Below are 16,086 nucleotides of genomic sequence, written 5' to 3' on the forward strand. Positions count from 1 at the left end.
GAGCTGCTGAATAAAAAGCTAAATAACTCAAAACCCCCGAAATCATATAAATATGATTGCATATTGTCTCAGAAAGTTAATTAAAGTTAATTTAAGGGTCAGGGCACACTCTCAGATTTGGGGAAATTAGTCACCGAACAACCAATCTCCTCTTCTTCGGGGCGACAAATCTCCCCGAACTGCCTCCTACCAGGTAAAATGTAAATGGCCGGCTGGATGGCACTCGGAGCATTTCGTTTTCCAATTTGAGCGTGTGCCCTGACCCTAAAGGTGAATAACCCCTTTAAGGGCTTTAGCACACGGCAGATCCGGGGAGATTTAGGCGCCTGGCGTCTAATGGCCTCTTCTGCGGTGCGACAATACCCAAACTGCCTTCCGCCTGCTATAATGAGAAAACACCAATGCACTTGCGGCGCATCGATTTACGAAGTCGCCCGAAGTTTCCTCGAGAGGCAACTTTGGGTGACTTCGGAAATCGAAGCGTAGAATTGTTTTCTCATTATAGCAGGCGGAAGGCAGTTCAGGGAGATTAGTCGCCAGGTGCCTAAATCTCCCCGGATCTCTCCGTCTGCTAGCTCCCTAAAACCACTTAAATGTATTCCAGTTGCATCTTTTGTCTCTTGTAAAATGAATCCCAGGATGACAGGTCAGCCCCCTTCTCAGCATTACATAAGAAGCAGTGTCTAGAGAGAATAAGTGCAACACTTGGCTGCTCTATTGAGTCCAGCCCCGCTGCCCCAGTGACAGGCCTTGCGCAATACTTGGCTGTAATTAAAACCAAAAGCGATTCCTCGGAGCAGATCGGACGCAGCCCAGATTTCTTTTAAAACAAAAACAAAAACAAAGAGAGCTTTTTGGGAGAACAAAGCTTTATCTTGCGCCCTGTCGTTTCCCTTCTGAGCGTTAAACGTCGAGAGAAAGTTAAACAGCGCAGCGTAATCAGCACAGCCCGCTAAAACAGTTGCAGCAGTAGAGGGAAAGTCGCAGCGGCTACAGGCTTTGCCAGTTCAGGTCACTGACTGAGTGGAAAGCTGAGGCTCACCTGGTGGGAGGGTGGCACGGTCCCCCGTAGGAAGTGATCAGTACATGTTACGCTCAGGCTCTAATATTGGCGCACATCCCGAGGCACAACCGACTGCATTCAACTCTCTTTCTCTTGTCTCTTCTCTTGTCTCTTTCCCTCCCCACTTCCTGTCTCCCGGAGTGTTCTCCCTCCCCGGCTCAGCCCCATCCCAGCAGCGCTGACATCAGCCAGGTGTGTGTGTGTGAGTGTATATGTGTGTGTGTGTATATGTGTGAGTGTATATGTGTGTGTGTATATGTGTGTGTGTGTGTGAGTGTACTGCAGGACAATGCTGCTCTCCTTCCCATGGGACAGGACAATAGCCAGGTCTAATTTTTTCCAGCCAAACTCAGCTACAAAACCAGCCCAAAACTACCTAAGAGGCACTTAAAAAGTAGCCTAAAAAATGGCACAGTATGTTCAGTGAAAAAATGTCTAAAAAAAAATAAATGAATATATGTGAAAATACACCTTCTTCAAATTTTCACTGTTTCCCAAATTTTTCCGTGAAGTAAAATGTGACAGATTCACCCGTCACCAGGGGCTTAACTATAGAGGGGGGCCCAGGACGTATAGGGCCCTAATACATATACAATGTCAATAAATACTGGTAAGAGCTCAACCTCTAGACATTGTGGTGGCCAGCACATTTTTGCCCCAAAATTGTCTAAAATTGAAGAAAATGCGAGAAAGCGTAAGAAGGACTGGAGACTGGGCTACAGAGCCCAAAGTCTGGAAACACAAGTCAGTCCCATTGCATGCTAGATATTGTAGTTTTACATTAAACTTTGCAGTTGGCAAATTGTTAAACAAAAACGACGTTACCCAACAAGCACTGGGAGACGCAGGCTTGGAAAGTAATTGAGTTTCCGACGCAGGCTTGGCACAAAGTACAAACCAGCCAAAGGCCCAAAAAGTAGCCCAAATACGTACCTTGGCTAGTTTGTACTTTCAAAACCCACCTGGGCTTTGAATTAGTAGCCCAATTTGGCTGGAAAACAGACAACCTGGCAACTTGTGTGTGTTTACTGCAGGACAATGCTGCTCTCCTTCTCATGGGGCAGGGCCAGGGTCAGACTGGCGCAGTCGGGGCCCACTGGGTTCTGAACCCCGGGAGCCCCGTGCAAATGCGCAAAAGCTTGCGCATCTGTGTGAATGGCAGACGCACTGCACGCATGACAGGCCCACTACGCACATGCGTGAACGGGGAGCAGCGCCACACAACTTTTTTTCCATTTGGGGGGCCAATCTAGGACCGGATCTGGGCCGGCGGGAGCCCAAGAGGGCCGGGGCCCACCGGGTTTTTCCCGGTTTCCTGCCGGCCCAGTCCGACACTGGGCAGGGCAATACTGCCCTCCGCTCCTTCTTCCAGCAAACTAGAACAACCCGGTCTGTGCCTGTTTAATTCGACTTGCTCCAAACTCCTGTGGCAGCCGGCCCAATCTCAGCTGTAGGATAGTTGAGATCCTATTTGTGTCTGTTAGTAAGGGCCGCAGCACAGCACACTGTATAGAGCATCACTAAGTGAAACAGGTTGAGATTATAGGTTTTGTATCAGGCATAAGAAAAAAATGTTATCTTAATTGAAAGGGGTGGTTCACCTTTAAATGAAATTTTAGTATGACATAGAGTGTGAATGATATTCAGAGACAATTTGCGAATGGTTTTCATTTTTTATCATGGTTTTTGAGTTATTTAGCTTTTTATTCAGCAGCTCTCCAGTTTGCTATTTCTGGTTGCTTGAGTCCAAATGACCCTAGCAACCAATACAAGACTGTAATATGAATAGGAGAGGTCTGCATAGAAAGATGAATATTAAATAGTAGCAACAGCAATACATTTGTAGCCTTAGAGATAGTGATGGGCAAATCTGTCCCGTTTAGCATCACCGAAAAATTTGTGAAAGGCATTGAAGTCAATGGGCGTCAAAATCATTTTGACACGCGTCAATTTTGACACGAGCGACAATTTTTATAGACGTGACTATTTTGTCCAAATGCATTTGTCAATGACCGTCTGAATAATTTTGAAGCGCGGCAATTTTATGCGCATGGCAATTTTGATGTGTGTCATTTTTTGTTGCGGCAAATTTTACACGGACCAAATTTTTATTCACCCATCACTTCTTACAGAGCATTTGTTTTTAGATGGGGTAAGAGCCCCCCATTTGTAAGCTGGAGAAGAAGAAGGCAAATAATTAAAAATAAACAAAAAACTATATATATAAAAAAAAGAAAAAAATTAAGGCAAATTGAAAAGTAGTTTAGGATTAGCCATTCTTTACTAAGCGAGAACCAACCCTTTAAAAGGGTAAATCTAACAGAGCCAGATAGATACTGTAAGTCAATGCATGAATACTTGGGGGTCCTTCTAAAAACTTAGCAAGTCCAAAGGCCTAGGTGGCCTTTCCACAAATCCAGGCCTGCTGTTGGGCCCAGTGTGACTCACTATGCTTACCTAAGTAATGTTCAAATTCATTGGGGGGTAGGGTTGCCACCTGGCCTGGATTTTACCGGCCTGGCCGGTAAAAATGATGTTTGATCCCAATGTTATTAATAGAGAAAAAGATAAATATATTGGAAGGCCGGTATTTTTTTTCAACCTCTGGAACAACATGGAAGATCCGTTAGTAGTGTCAGCGAATTGGCTGCACAAAAGTTCACAGTAGCTTTGAGGGGGGGCTTTGCGGGGAAATAATCCGGGTGAGGCACATATTTGTTACTGACACGTTCCTATGATTTTTATAGGAACGTGTCGATATCGCTTTAAAGAAGAGTATGAGGAGAACAACTACTCAATTTAAAATCACTAAAAATAATGATATTTATGATATGTTAATCCTGGTGTCCTGTGATGCCCCCATACCCCATGGCAGCCAGGAAACTGGAGGCACCTGGAGACACTTTTGTACCAAATGTAGGTTGTGCCCATTCTTGCTTAGTAATAGTAACACATTTCTTCCTAATTTTGGAACATGTATCATTTTAAATCATTTTAAATATATCCCAAATAACTTCTGATTAGACTGATGCCACACAGAGTGTTTGCTAGTGGAGAACTGGAGAAGGTCCCAGAGCTAACCATGTCAGGCATTCCGGCCTATCACCACTAAAACTTACAGTTTTCCTTGAAGCCTGTAGGAGGTGGCCAATATAGTTTCATATACTTCTACGCCCTCTGTTCCATAGTCCCCAGAAGCATGTCCTTTTCCTGTAAATGCATCTTTGGCTTTTTCATTAAACAGATGGGCTTTATCGTACCCAGATAGTGATTGCTGCAGGGTGGGAGGTCTAGGGATCTCTCCGGAAGGAATCTTCTGATAATGCAGGGTCAGAGGGAGTGGTGTGAGATGTCATCCAAATTTGTTTCATGTGGTTGATGGGCCCAGCCTGCCTCTGCTGCTAAAGAGTCCATGTCCACTATAATGTCCTGCATTTATAGGGCGAGGGTCTCATGTATGATATTCAATTCCACTGGTAAGTAGGGTGTGTTACAGGGACATCTGTGCCTTCATATAAGGGACTGGCAGCTCTATGGAAGGAAGGCTTACACAAAAAACATAAAATATTAAGGGCAGGGGTCAAGAATACAACCAATTATTATATACTGGTTCCTCGGGACCCCATGGCCGTTCTTCATCACTGAATCTCCAATGGAAAAAACACTTTACTGTTCACTTTGCACAAAACTTACATATTTTATTCCATTCTTATTACTTTGTAGCACATCTGGAACTGCATCTGTCTACTCATTTGTGCTGCACCCGTCTGCAGAATGCTGAACCTCATTTTGTCAGACTCCTTGCTAACTTTCCATGATTTAAACATTCACCGAAAACTTCTGTTCAAAGGGGAAATATCTCCCTATCACATTCACACACACATTACAGCCAGTTTATTCTTAAAGGAGCTGTTCATCGCTGAGTTAACTTTTAGTATGATGTAGAGGGATATTCTGAGACAGTTTGCAATTGGTTTTCATTTTTTTATTATTCTCGTTTTTTTGGTTATTAAGCTTTTTATTCAGCAACTCTCCAGTTTGCAATTTTAGCTATCTGGTTGCTAGGGTCCAAATTACCCTAGCAACGATGCATTGCTTTAAAATAAGAACTGGAATACGAATAGGAGAGGGCCTGAATAGAAAGATGAATAAGTAGCAATAACAATAAATGTGTAGCCTTACAGAGCATTTGTTTTTAGATGGAGTCAGTGACCCCCATTTGAAAGCTGGAAAGAGTCAGAAGAAAAAGTCAAATAATTAAAAAATTATAAAAAAATTAATAATTAAGACAAATTGAAAAGTTGCTTAGAATTGGCCACACTGTAACATAACCAAAGTTAACTTAAAAGTAAACCACTCCTTTAAATAGTTTCTTCTAAAACAACAAACATTGTTTCCAAGGAAATACAAGTTAGTGACTATAATCTCTATAAAAAAAACATTTTCAGCACATGAAACAGTTTTAAGTAAAAATGGTGGTTACACACTTAAAGGGGAACTAATATCAAGCATAGAATAAAGCTAGAAAATCTGTATGTTATTTATTTACTGAATCTACACAGAGGAACAAAAACATTAACATCTCCATATCAGTGGCGTAACTGTAGAGGAAGGTAGGGGGCCCAGGGAACAGGGGGTCCGGACTGCAAGGTCAGCTTCCTCTATTGTGTTAAAATCCCCTCTCCCCACTGCTCTTCTCCTTTAAATTGATGCACTTGCATGCCTTAGGTACAGTAACATGTGGCAGGGGTGGGGGAACTCAACTTGTAGAGTGGGTGAGATAATGCGCACCAGGCCCCTCGAAATTTTTTCCAATGGGGGGGGCCCAGCGTGGTCTTGTTTCACCACTGCTCCATTTTTTTCTCTTCTTGGCTGTTCTACTCCCAGATGCTCCTGAGATGCGCAGTGTGCTGCTCTGGGTTCTGTATGTAAAAGAAGCAGAAACCAATGGTAGATCTAGGAAATAAATCATTACTGTTCTGCTGAATCATACAGTTTACACTTCTGCTTGCAGCTCATTTAGAACAAGACATTTAAATAGTTCCATGGCTAATTAATAATAAGCATTGGTAGTTGTAGTTACGGTATGCAATATGCATCTCAACCAATCACTGGCTTTGCACAAGGTGGATCTTATAGGTGCAGGTTATTTAAGGGAGACACTTGTTATGGATCATATACAGTACATAGGTGCAGTTGTACTGCTTTGTAGACAGTGTGATTTGCCCCATTGAAAACAATTAGACTTTTTTTTGCATTTTTTAGGGGTTGTAAACTATTTGTATTTTTTTGTCAGTAATCAATAGCTGAAACACACCTCAGTGCTGACAATGCCGGCTTTTAATTCAATAACATCAGGAGTAGTGATAAGCGGACATGGCGTTTGCATTTTGACTGCCACTCTATGTTCCAGTAGCCGTACAATATAATGGAGTGGTTACGTTAGAGGGAAGATATGCACATCTGTTGATAACCCCATAGCTCAAGAGAGAGAGACCTTTAATTCCATCTGTTGGATGTTATCAAAGTGCCTGAAACCCACATGTTCTATCAGAGAGAGGAACGCTGCTAGTGCAAAGCCTTGGCTCATGTGAACAGACTTTAGCATTACTGAACCTATAACGGCTGTTGGCAAACTACAACTCTAACCTTCCTCATGCTGACTGACAATGCTAACAGAAAAAACTGGAGGTCTCTGATTCTCCCTGGGAGGTCTGCAAAAACTCCCGGGTGCCATGGTGCTCAAAGTAATATTATGCATGCCAGGCAGGTCATTTTTGTGCTTTATAAATACATATTATTACAAGGAGTATTGAACAATAAGTTATAACAGTATAACACAAAAGAACCAAAAATATCCTGTATATTATATCCTTATAATACACAAAAGCCATGAATATCTTGTAAATTATATCCTTATAAACGGTGAGTTCTGATGTCATCAGTTATAAACGGTGAGTTCTGATGTCATTTCTGCCACATGACTCACTGAAACTTGTTTATTATAATAATAAAGTACCCCCAGTTGCAAAATATGAGGATATTAGAAGTGACCTTCGGCCTCGTGTTTTTATATGGTCATGAAACTCCTCGGTAACTTATAATATCCTTATATTTTACAAGAGGGGGTACTTTATTAACTATATAATCTACAGTCTGGTCATTTCCCTATGGGATCAGACTGTAAATTATATGCTTATAATATACAAAAGACATGAATATCTTGTAAATTATATCCTTATAAACGGTGAGTTCTGATGTCATCAGTTATAAACGGTGAGTTCTGATGTCATTTCTGTCACATGACTCACTGAAACGTGTGTATTATATAATAAATAAAGTACCCCAGTTGCAAAATATGAGGATATTAGAAGTTACCTAGGCGTTCCATGACCTGTATAAAAACACTCGGCCTTCGGCCTCTAGTTTTTATATGGTCATGAAATATATATATACCCCCATAAGCAATGGTCTACTCTAATTCCTCAGAACATTCATTCTCCAAGCAGGTGAAGAAATCTGCCAGAAGTAGAATATTAATGTGTTGTGTGAATCTCTACAAAGTGAAACCTTTCTGAAGAGAAAACCAACATGAAATCCCTAGGGCTCCCCTCCCATGCACCTCAGGCATTAATTCTGTAGAGTGACAGAGTATCACTTGCTATTCATTTCAGCAATTCCATGTAAAGTAACTTACACGCTGATACCCTGGGTCCACCCTTCCTTTTGCTGTCCCTGATCTATAACATTCCTTGTTTCCCACCCAGTGTTACAAAACTGTGCCACTCCCTCTCTCTTCACCCTTCAATGTCACCTCTATGCCATTATCTTTGGTCGCGCTCGGCATTCCATGCACTGTACAGAAATCCCCTGCAGCAATGCAATAAACTCTGACACGAGGGAAATACCATCTTTCCATTAAAAACAATGCACTACCAATCAGAGGACAGCACTGCATTATTTAGAAGATCGAAGAGCTAGCCATTACATGCACTCAAGATTCTGAATATGCAAATAAACCCTAGTATTGTAATATTCACTGTTATAGAATAAATTAAACACTGTGCTGTAAATCCTACCTTACAGGTTCTGTTTTTCTCCTCCCTAGGGGATGTCATTTTATCCCCTTTGTCCTGGCCCCTGAGTGAAATAAAAGAGAAAAATATATCCCGAAACTCCGATTTTATTGAATGGAAAAACAGAGCCTGATCATATGGCATGTTTACTATACTTCCATCAAATACTTAAATGTTGACAATAAATATGGGCACATGTCATTCTGCACAAAGAGCCACATTATTTACTTGTCCGTAATGATGACCCCAGAGACCACATCATTCAAAGCAACTTTTAAACAAGCATTTCTCAGACTCGCTTTAACCAACAGGAAATGCCATAAGCAATGGCTGGTCAGTATAATGTTATTATAATAGTCTAACAAGCAGAATTTATCAGGGAAAGAGAGACATCCCCGGGTGATTAGAACTAGGTCAGCAGATAGGTAGGCACTGGCAGGTAATCTTACCTGGGTCTGTATTTTACATACATTTTTTTTTTTGTTTTTTTTTCAAAAAGCCTGATGCAGCAGTTGTTATTTGCCTTAATGGTTTAGATCTGGTTTGTATGGTAAGGCAGAACAAATGTTGACTTCTCTTTCTTGGATATTTCACTAATATTTGTCCACCAATATATTTATTGAAGAACAGGAGTACCAAAGAACAGGTATTGCTTGAGTATACACAGATCAATCTTAAAGTCACATTAGCACCAGAAGCCATTGTAACATCTCATTGCAGTTAACATCACATATACGAAAAGCAAGTAAAATATATAGCAGAGTGTATGGTTATAGAGAAGGAAACAGGAGAGAATGGGTAGGGAATTGGGTGGGTGAGGTTGATGTGGAGGGGTTAACTATTTAGTTCATTAAGATTTTTATGTGCCGGTGAGCCATCTTAACCATGCTTAAGTACAGGTTACATGTTGTTTTGGAGTAATTGTCGAAGGTTCTTCAACTGTGTGCCTGCACTTTAGGATGGAACTACTTTCTGGCGGGCTGTTATTTCTCCTACTTAATGTAACTGAATCAGTCTCAGTGGGACTTGGCTTTTACTATTGAGTGTTGTTTTTAGATCCACCAGGCAGCTGTTATCGGGTGTTAGGGAGCTGCTATCTGGTTACGTTCCCATTGTTCTGTTGTTAGGCTGCCTGGGAGAAAGAGGGGTGGGGGTGATTTACAGCAATAAAGAGTGACTAAAGTTTATCAGAGCACAAGTCACATGACGGGGGACAGCTGGGAAATTGACAATATGTCTAGCCCCATGTCAGATTTTAAAATGAAATATAAAAAAATCTGTTTGCTCTTTTGAAAAATGGATTTCAGTGCAGAATTCTGCTGGAGCAGCACTATTAACTTTGAAAAAAAACATGTTTTCCCATGACAGTATCCCTTTAAAAAATCTGTCTCTGGTCATAAGGGAAAGGGAGGATTTCCATCTAGCTAGTATTATGTACCATGTACAAAGAAAGGGGCCAGAGTATCACCATGATATAATAGGGCAGGGTCTATAGGAACATCTGCTTCCATTACTTGGCCTGATATGCAGCGTACATTTTCCTAAAAGGCCTTAATCAGTGGGCAGTCCCATAAAATCTGTATATGAGCTTTAACATGAAAGGGGTGTAATACTATCCTGTATTTTGTAGTTCACCTTTTGAATGCGGCAGCATCAAGAGCTTTTAAAATGTTTTTGAAGTATCGTGCCAATTTGTTTCTCTTTTAGTGATAAATTCAAGTCTTTAGAACAAGCCTTGATGGGATATTGGAAGTGGGGGATTCTATAAAGCGCAAAATCTGTAAGTTTAGGGGGTATCTCAGTGGAGCAAAGGGTTTCAAGCTGAATCAATTTGCATTCTAATGTCCTCTGAGGCTGTGGAAAAAGTGAGAACTTTGGGCGTATTGGAGATTGTTTAAGTGGATTAGAGGTTTCACCTGAAGCAGATGATCAGGTCTCACAAAAACCCTGGTGATAAAGCTGAATTATTGATAAGGGGCAGTAATGGGAAGGGATATTTGGTGAGTTTGTATTTCGGGGATGGTCTTGGAACGATAAGCATCAGTAAGCTTGGTCTATCCATGGTAGCTGAAGGATGTGTGAGTATATAGATTGCTGTTCAAGGTGTATGCATGATTTCTGTTCTGAGCAGTGGGACCAATCAAGAATCCTACTGAGGAGAGAAGCTTGGTGGTAGATTTAACAGTCAGGCAGAGTCCATGTGTCTTATCTCTGGTAAGTAATCTAAGGTTGAGTCTAGGGGGCAGATTTACTAAAGGGCGAAGTGACTAACTCTTGCGAAGATTCACCAGCATTACCATTTTTGAGGGACTTTGCCGATTTACTAACGGGCACAGGCTTCACCTCACTAACGAAGGAGATAGACGCTAGCGGTGATTCACACTCTATCACCAGGCGAATTTTCCCTCTGGTGAATGCAAATTACTCCACAAATTTACTAAGATGCAGATTTTACTGAACGTTACCTCTTTCGCCAGACTTGCCTTCGCCAGCTCAGACCAGGTGAAGTGCATTGGAGTTCATAGATCTTCCTCCTTCTTCTGTTACTTACATCATATTTTTAGTGGAAAAAGTTTCTAAGTCCAAAAAACTCAGGCGTCTCCTTTTTTCAGAGTAATAGCCTGCAAAAGTCCTTGAAAATTTTTTGGGTAACCAGGTTACCCCATACATTTTCTAACATATGGAACATTAACTATACAGGGGGCTCATGTGTAGGGCATTATAACAACTCTATTGTTTTATTAAGGTTCCCTGGACTTGTGTAATGTAATGTATTTGCTGCAACATATACATCCAATCAACTTTAGATTTCCTGCCTTATGCAAATTAGCCTGAGCTAAGACCTCTAACGAAGTTGCGCTAGGCAGAATTGAACGCTAGCGCATCTTCGTTTTGATTTGCTCGCATTGCCGGGCAGCCCCACAGGAGAGATGCTGCTGTAATTTTTAATGGATTTATAATAAATTTTGACTTTTTTAACATATTATTCTGGCTCTGCGGTGCTCCGTTCCTCTACATTGATTTTGTCTCGCATTGCCGAAGCAACACTAGCGAAAATTCGCAAGCGCTCCGTGCCCTGGACGCAACTTCGCATTTTAGTAAATTATTGACTGAGCGAATTTTCGCCTGGCGAAGTGTTGAGATGGCTGTGAAGCGGGCGCTGGTGAATTTTCACCAGGTCTCTTGCCTTGCCAGATAAATTGTTCTTTCTGAACAATATAGAATAAGGAATCAGATGTATGTAAGGATATTGTTTGAATAATGTATAGGAATCTGGGCCATACATTTATTTTAATCGCATTCATGCAATCAAACCATGATAAGGGTCTATCCCAACATCCTTGCAGGTCCTTTGTTAATAGTAGGGCAATCTGAGTAGTCTTCCATTATTTGGATCCCGAGATTTGGGAGTGTGAGGCCCATTTATAAATCTAGGTTTCAATCGTATCTATCGGGACGGATATGTTCAAAGTGAGTGATTTAGAGTAGTTGATCTTAAAATTGCATAGAAGAGCAAAGCAATTGATTTTAATATTTAAGGAGGGGATTTAGAGGCTTTTTGGCTCCTAGTTACCCCACTGGATAATTCTAGGCACTACTAACTATACATCTTCCAGTGAGACCGATTAGTCTGCTCACTAGTCCAATACACTCTTTCCCATACCTTTCTATTCTGTGTAAACACTATAGGAAACTTAAAATACCTTAAAGATAAGAGGTCAAAAACAAAATATAATTCCTGGAAGCAATGGTTTATTTTTGTATACAGCAAGGCTAAGTATCATTGAATCTAATCTAAATTCCGTGAAACTGAAAGCATAACATCTCTTCATGGTTTCTGAGCTCAGATTCCACCCCTCGACTCTCTCCATCTTCACTAACAAATTAGCGAGTGCAAATGAACATAACACTGTCAGCCACTCTGCAAAATTATGTTAAAGAAGAAGGAAAGGTATTCTCATTGGGGCTGCCAAATGTTAGTTACCCTCCGGTGATTATAATCGCTTATGTGAGACCCCTATTCTGTACAAAGAAAAATATGCAAAATATGGGCTAACTGTTTTTCGTTTTTCATTATTTGTGGTTTTTGAGTTATTTAGCTTTTAATTACGCAGTTTTCCAGTTTGCAATTTCTCGTTGCTAGTGTCCAAATTACCCTAGTAACCATGCACTGATTTGAATAAGAGACTGGAATATGAATAGGAGAGGCCTGGATAGAAAGATGACTAATAGAATGTAGCAATAACAATACATTTGTAACCTTACAGAGCATTTGTTTTTAGATGGGTTCAGTGACCCCCATTTGAAAACTGGAAAAAGTCAGAAGAAAAAAAGGGAAATAGTTCAAAACCTATAAAAATTAAATAATATCGACCAATTGAAAACTAGCTTAGAAATGTCAATTCTATAACATACTAAAGGTTAACTTAAAGGTGAACCACCCCTTTAAGCAGCTCTTGATCGAAATACTCTTCAACAAAGAAAGCTGGAATATCAGCCATAAAGCAGGAATCATCTGCTGTTATTGGAAAGAAAGCAGCATATATGTCTTATTGGAAAAATAATATTACATTCAGGCACAAAAGGACTTATGGTTTCAAAATGTAAGAAAAACCACATTCCTCAACATTTCTGCTCACTATATTTTCGACATGGCTTTCAGTGACTGTGCCCTTTAAATACACGTATGGTTTGTTTGGGTGCGTATAAATATGAATCATAACAGAAGATTTCCCTTCAGTTGTTCTGAATGAGTTCTTTATACGGCAGCAAGAACAGTGGAATGCAGAGATAATAGAGGCACGCCATGCAGAACACACACTGAAATATTCCAGCGATTCAAGGACCACACATAATTGGAATCACTTGACATGTATGTACAAAACCTCAATGGCAACACAAGCACAGGCCAAAATCAATAATTCAAATGTGGGCAACCGCAAGAGCAAACCAGCAGCCTTGCCTTTCTGCTCTTCTATTGTCACTTTCCCTACCACATCACACAAACACTACCACTGAGTGGCAGAAGGAGAGACTAGAATGAAGAAGCAAAGAAGGCTGGCTGCTTTGGCACTTAGGCAGTAAATATTAGTAAGCTTTCTAAGTAATGGTCTCAGTCTTCCAAAACCCAGGCCAGATACCACCCGTCTGCAAGCCCTTAAAGGGCAAGTAAAGATTAAAATAGAATAAGGCTAGAAATGCTGTATTTTGTATACTAAACATAAACATGAACTTACTGCACAACAAGCCTAATAAAACAAATGATTTATGCTTTCAAAGTTGGCCACAGGGGGTCACCATCTTGTAACTTTGTTAAACATCTTTGCAAGACCAAGACTGTGCACATGCTCAGTGTGGTCTGTGCTGCTTAGGGATCGTCATTCATTATCAAAACAGCACAAGTCAAATATCTTCCAGCAAGACTGATTAATAATCAGAATATGCAGACTACACTGGATCTTGTGTTGTCCTGTAATCTAACGTGGATTTTATAGTTTTTGTATTGTTCAATACAAACTTTCTCCAACTCTGCAGAACCAGTGGCTGCAGCAAAATAATCATCCAAATAGAATCCCAGTTTATCTGTTTAAATCTGGCTCCATGATCATTGTCTTTGCAGCTGGAGTTGGAAACAGTAAAGGGGATGTAAAAGCAAAAATAAAATCCAATACAAATCTCGACACAGTCGCCGACTGCTCTACAGGGAAACAAACAAAGCTGCTTGAGTTCTGCATGGCTGGGAAGTAAGGTGGGGACTCCCCCTGCTGTTCATAAGTATGATTGTTTCCCTGCCCAGCAGTTAGGGACGTCTGAGAATTACTATCCACAGCAGTAAATGAAGGGAGAATTTCACTGAATACAGTCAGGTTTTCTTATAAAAACGGTACACATTTTTAAATTAAAGTATTTTGGAGTTTCTTTTTCACTGAAGAAAGTAAAAATGGCATTTTATTTTTTTGCCTATACATGCCCTTTAATGCATTGTTTTGTGTAGTTTCACTACTGTTAGATATTAGTTTTGTAGATATTTTGTAATAGTGTTTGCAACTCTAATTTAATTTTATTTTGTAACAACTTCACAACATAATTTCAAACATTCCTGCACAGTTGCATTTTCTTTCTTTATAACATAGGAACAAAGGTTATAATAACGGTGTCATGTGCAAAAGTTTGGGTACCCTAATTGGTCAGGATAGAGTAACATCCCCTTTGGCACATATCCCAGCATGTAAATGCCTTTTGTATCCAGCTAAAAGTCTTTCAACATTTACTTGGACCATGTTGAGGATCGACCCACAGATTTTCAATGATGTTTAATTCAAAGGAATGTGAGGGCCATTCCATTGAGCATCATTGTCTTGTAGGAGCTGGACCCCCTTTCAGGTTCTTGGCTGACTATTATACACTGGATCCCAGAATTTGCTGATTTTCAAACATACTGGTGCTGGGTTACCCAGGGCCCACTGGAAACCCGACTCAAGGGCCCACCACCCAGCTGCCCACCACCCAGCTCCCGTTCCTCCCCAGCTGAAGCTGCTGTACTTACTTTGCTGTTAAAAACTGAAGAAGGTTGTGCGTTCCTTAGTGGAACACACGCAGAAGAGTGGGGATCGGTAGTTGCTTGTGGACAGGCCCCAACAGGTTCAGGGCCCACCAAGATTTTTCCTGTGGGCCAGTCCAACCCTGGATTCAAACATGCCAAATGCAGCTTCCATCTTTCGATCAAAAGCAGTGGTGAGCGGCCATGGGTTGCAAGCAGGACAGGGTGGTGTAAACACAAGATGAGTGGGTATCAGAACTCACCGAATGGAAGAGGTTTTGATGAAAACTGACCTCACCTACGCCTCCCTCCGAAAGTAACAGTCACTGAAAATGGGAACAGGACTGTACCTCAGTAGCGGAGTGGGCAGGAGTGCCGAAAAATCCAAAACGTCAAAGCAGGCAGGGATGATCAGAAGAATGGTCAAGACGAGTCCAAGGTCAGTGCAGGCAGCAAACAGCAGAAGTCAAAACAGGCCGAGTCGAATCACAGGAATCAAGTTTGAAGAAAATAGCTTAGGAATCAACACAGGAGCGATGATCACTTCGCAATGCAACAAAGTTCAAGGTGACCTTTTAACCTATAGCGCCGGCGTCAAAAAAGGCGCGAAAAAGCGTCAGCGTCAGGACGCCGGCGTGACGCCCGCAGAGCGACCGCGACGCACGCGACCGCGTCGAAACTGAGCGCCCGCGAGGCGCCCGCGACAGACGTAACCGCGACGAAACCGGGCGCCTGCGTATGACGCGGTGCTGGTCACGAAACTGGAGGCACCATCTTGAAAAGGGGCAGACATATCCTTACAGTGGGTGTGCCTGGCCCAGGGATGCACCAAATCATAATCTGAATCTACAAGTGTTGTTGAATCTATTGAAGAAATACTGTAGTCAACTTCACCTTCAGATAGACAGATATGTCAACTCTGTCACCCTCCATTGACATTCCTAGAAGTGGCACCCCTAAATCAGAGCAGGGAGTCTGATCAGGGAGCAATGCTTGGGCCAAATGGAGGTGTGGTCTTGGTGGGCTGGGGGTGTTGCCAGAAGTGGAGCAATGGTGGTCAAGATGCACCCAGTTCTCTTCAAACGCAGGTTGGTATCTCTGGGGAGATTATGAGAAGAGCTGAATGATGTTATGCTGCACATTTTGGTTGATACTACAGACCCTCCAGTGACTTGACATAAACCAGTACTTTATCACATCTAATATCTTTGCATTGGCTGAAAGACATGGAGAGCTGAACTTGGTGGCTTATCTTGTGAAGGTTGGTGCCACTTAGGAAATGTAATACTTACCTATACAGGTCCCTAAATAATTAATTCCTCATACATTTACAATGCAGTCCTCACACTCTTTATTGCTGGAAATTTCTTTGGTCTATTGCTATTCAAGGATTCCCTAGGAAAACT

General features: G+C 41.4%; 1 protein-coding gene across 1 annotated transcript in view; it reads right to left on the reverse strand.

Annotated features, from left to right (window-relative positions):
* Window positions 1-1,225, reverse strand: part of arhgef16.L (Rho guanine nucleotide exchange factor 16 L homeolog) — a 46,488-nt gene extending 45,263 nt beyond the window's left edge. Inside the window, exon 1 of the mRNA XM_018226157.2 lies at window positions 1,043-1,225. The gene's annotated coding sequence lies outside the window, so the exon portion shown is untranslated. The remainder of the gene's footprint in view (window positions 1-1,042) is intronic.
* Window positions 1,226-16,086: the final 14,861 nt, after the last annotated feature.

The sequence above is a fragment of the Xenopus laevis genome, chromosome 7L (genome assembly GCF_017654675.1).
Source record: "Xenopus laevis strain J_2021 chromosome 7L, Xenopus_laevis_v10.1, whole genome shotgun sequence".
Classification (NCBI taxonomy): Eukaryota; Metazoa; Chordata; class Amphibia; order Anura; family Pipidae; genus Xenopus; species Xenopus laevis.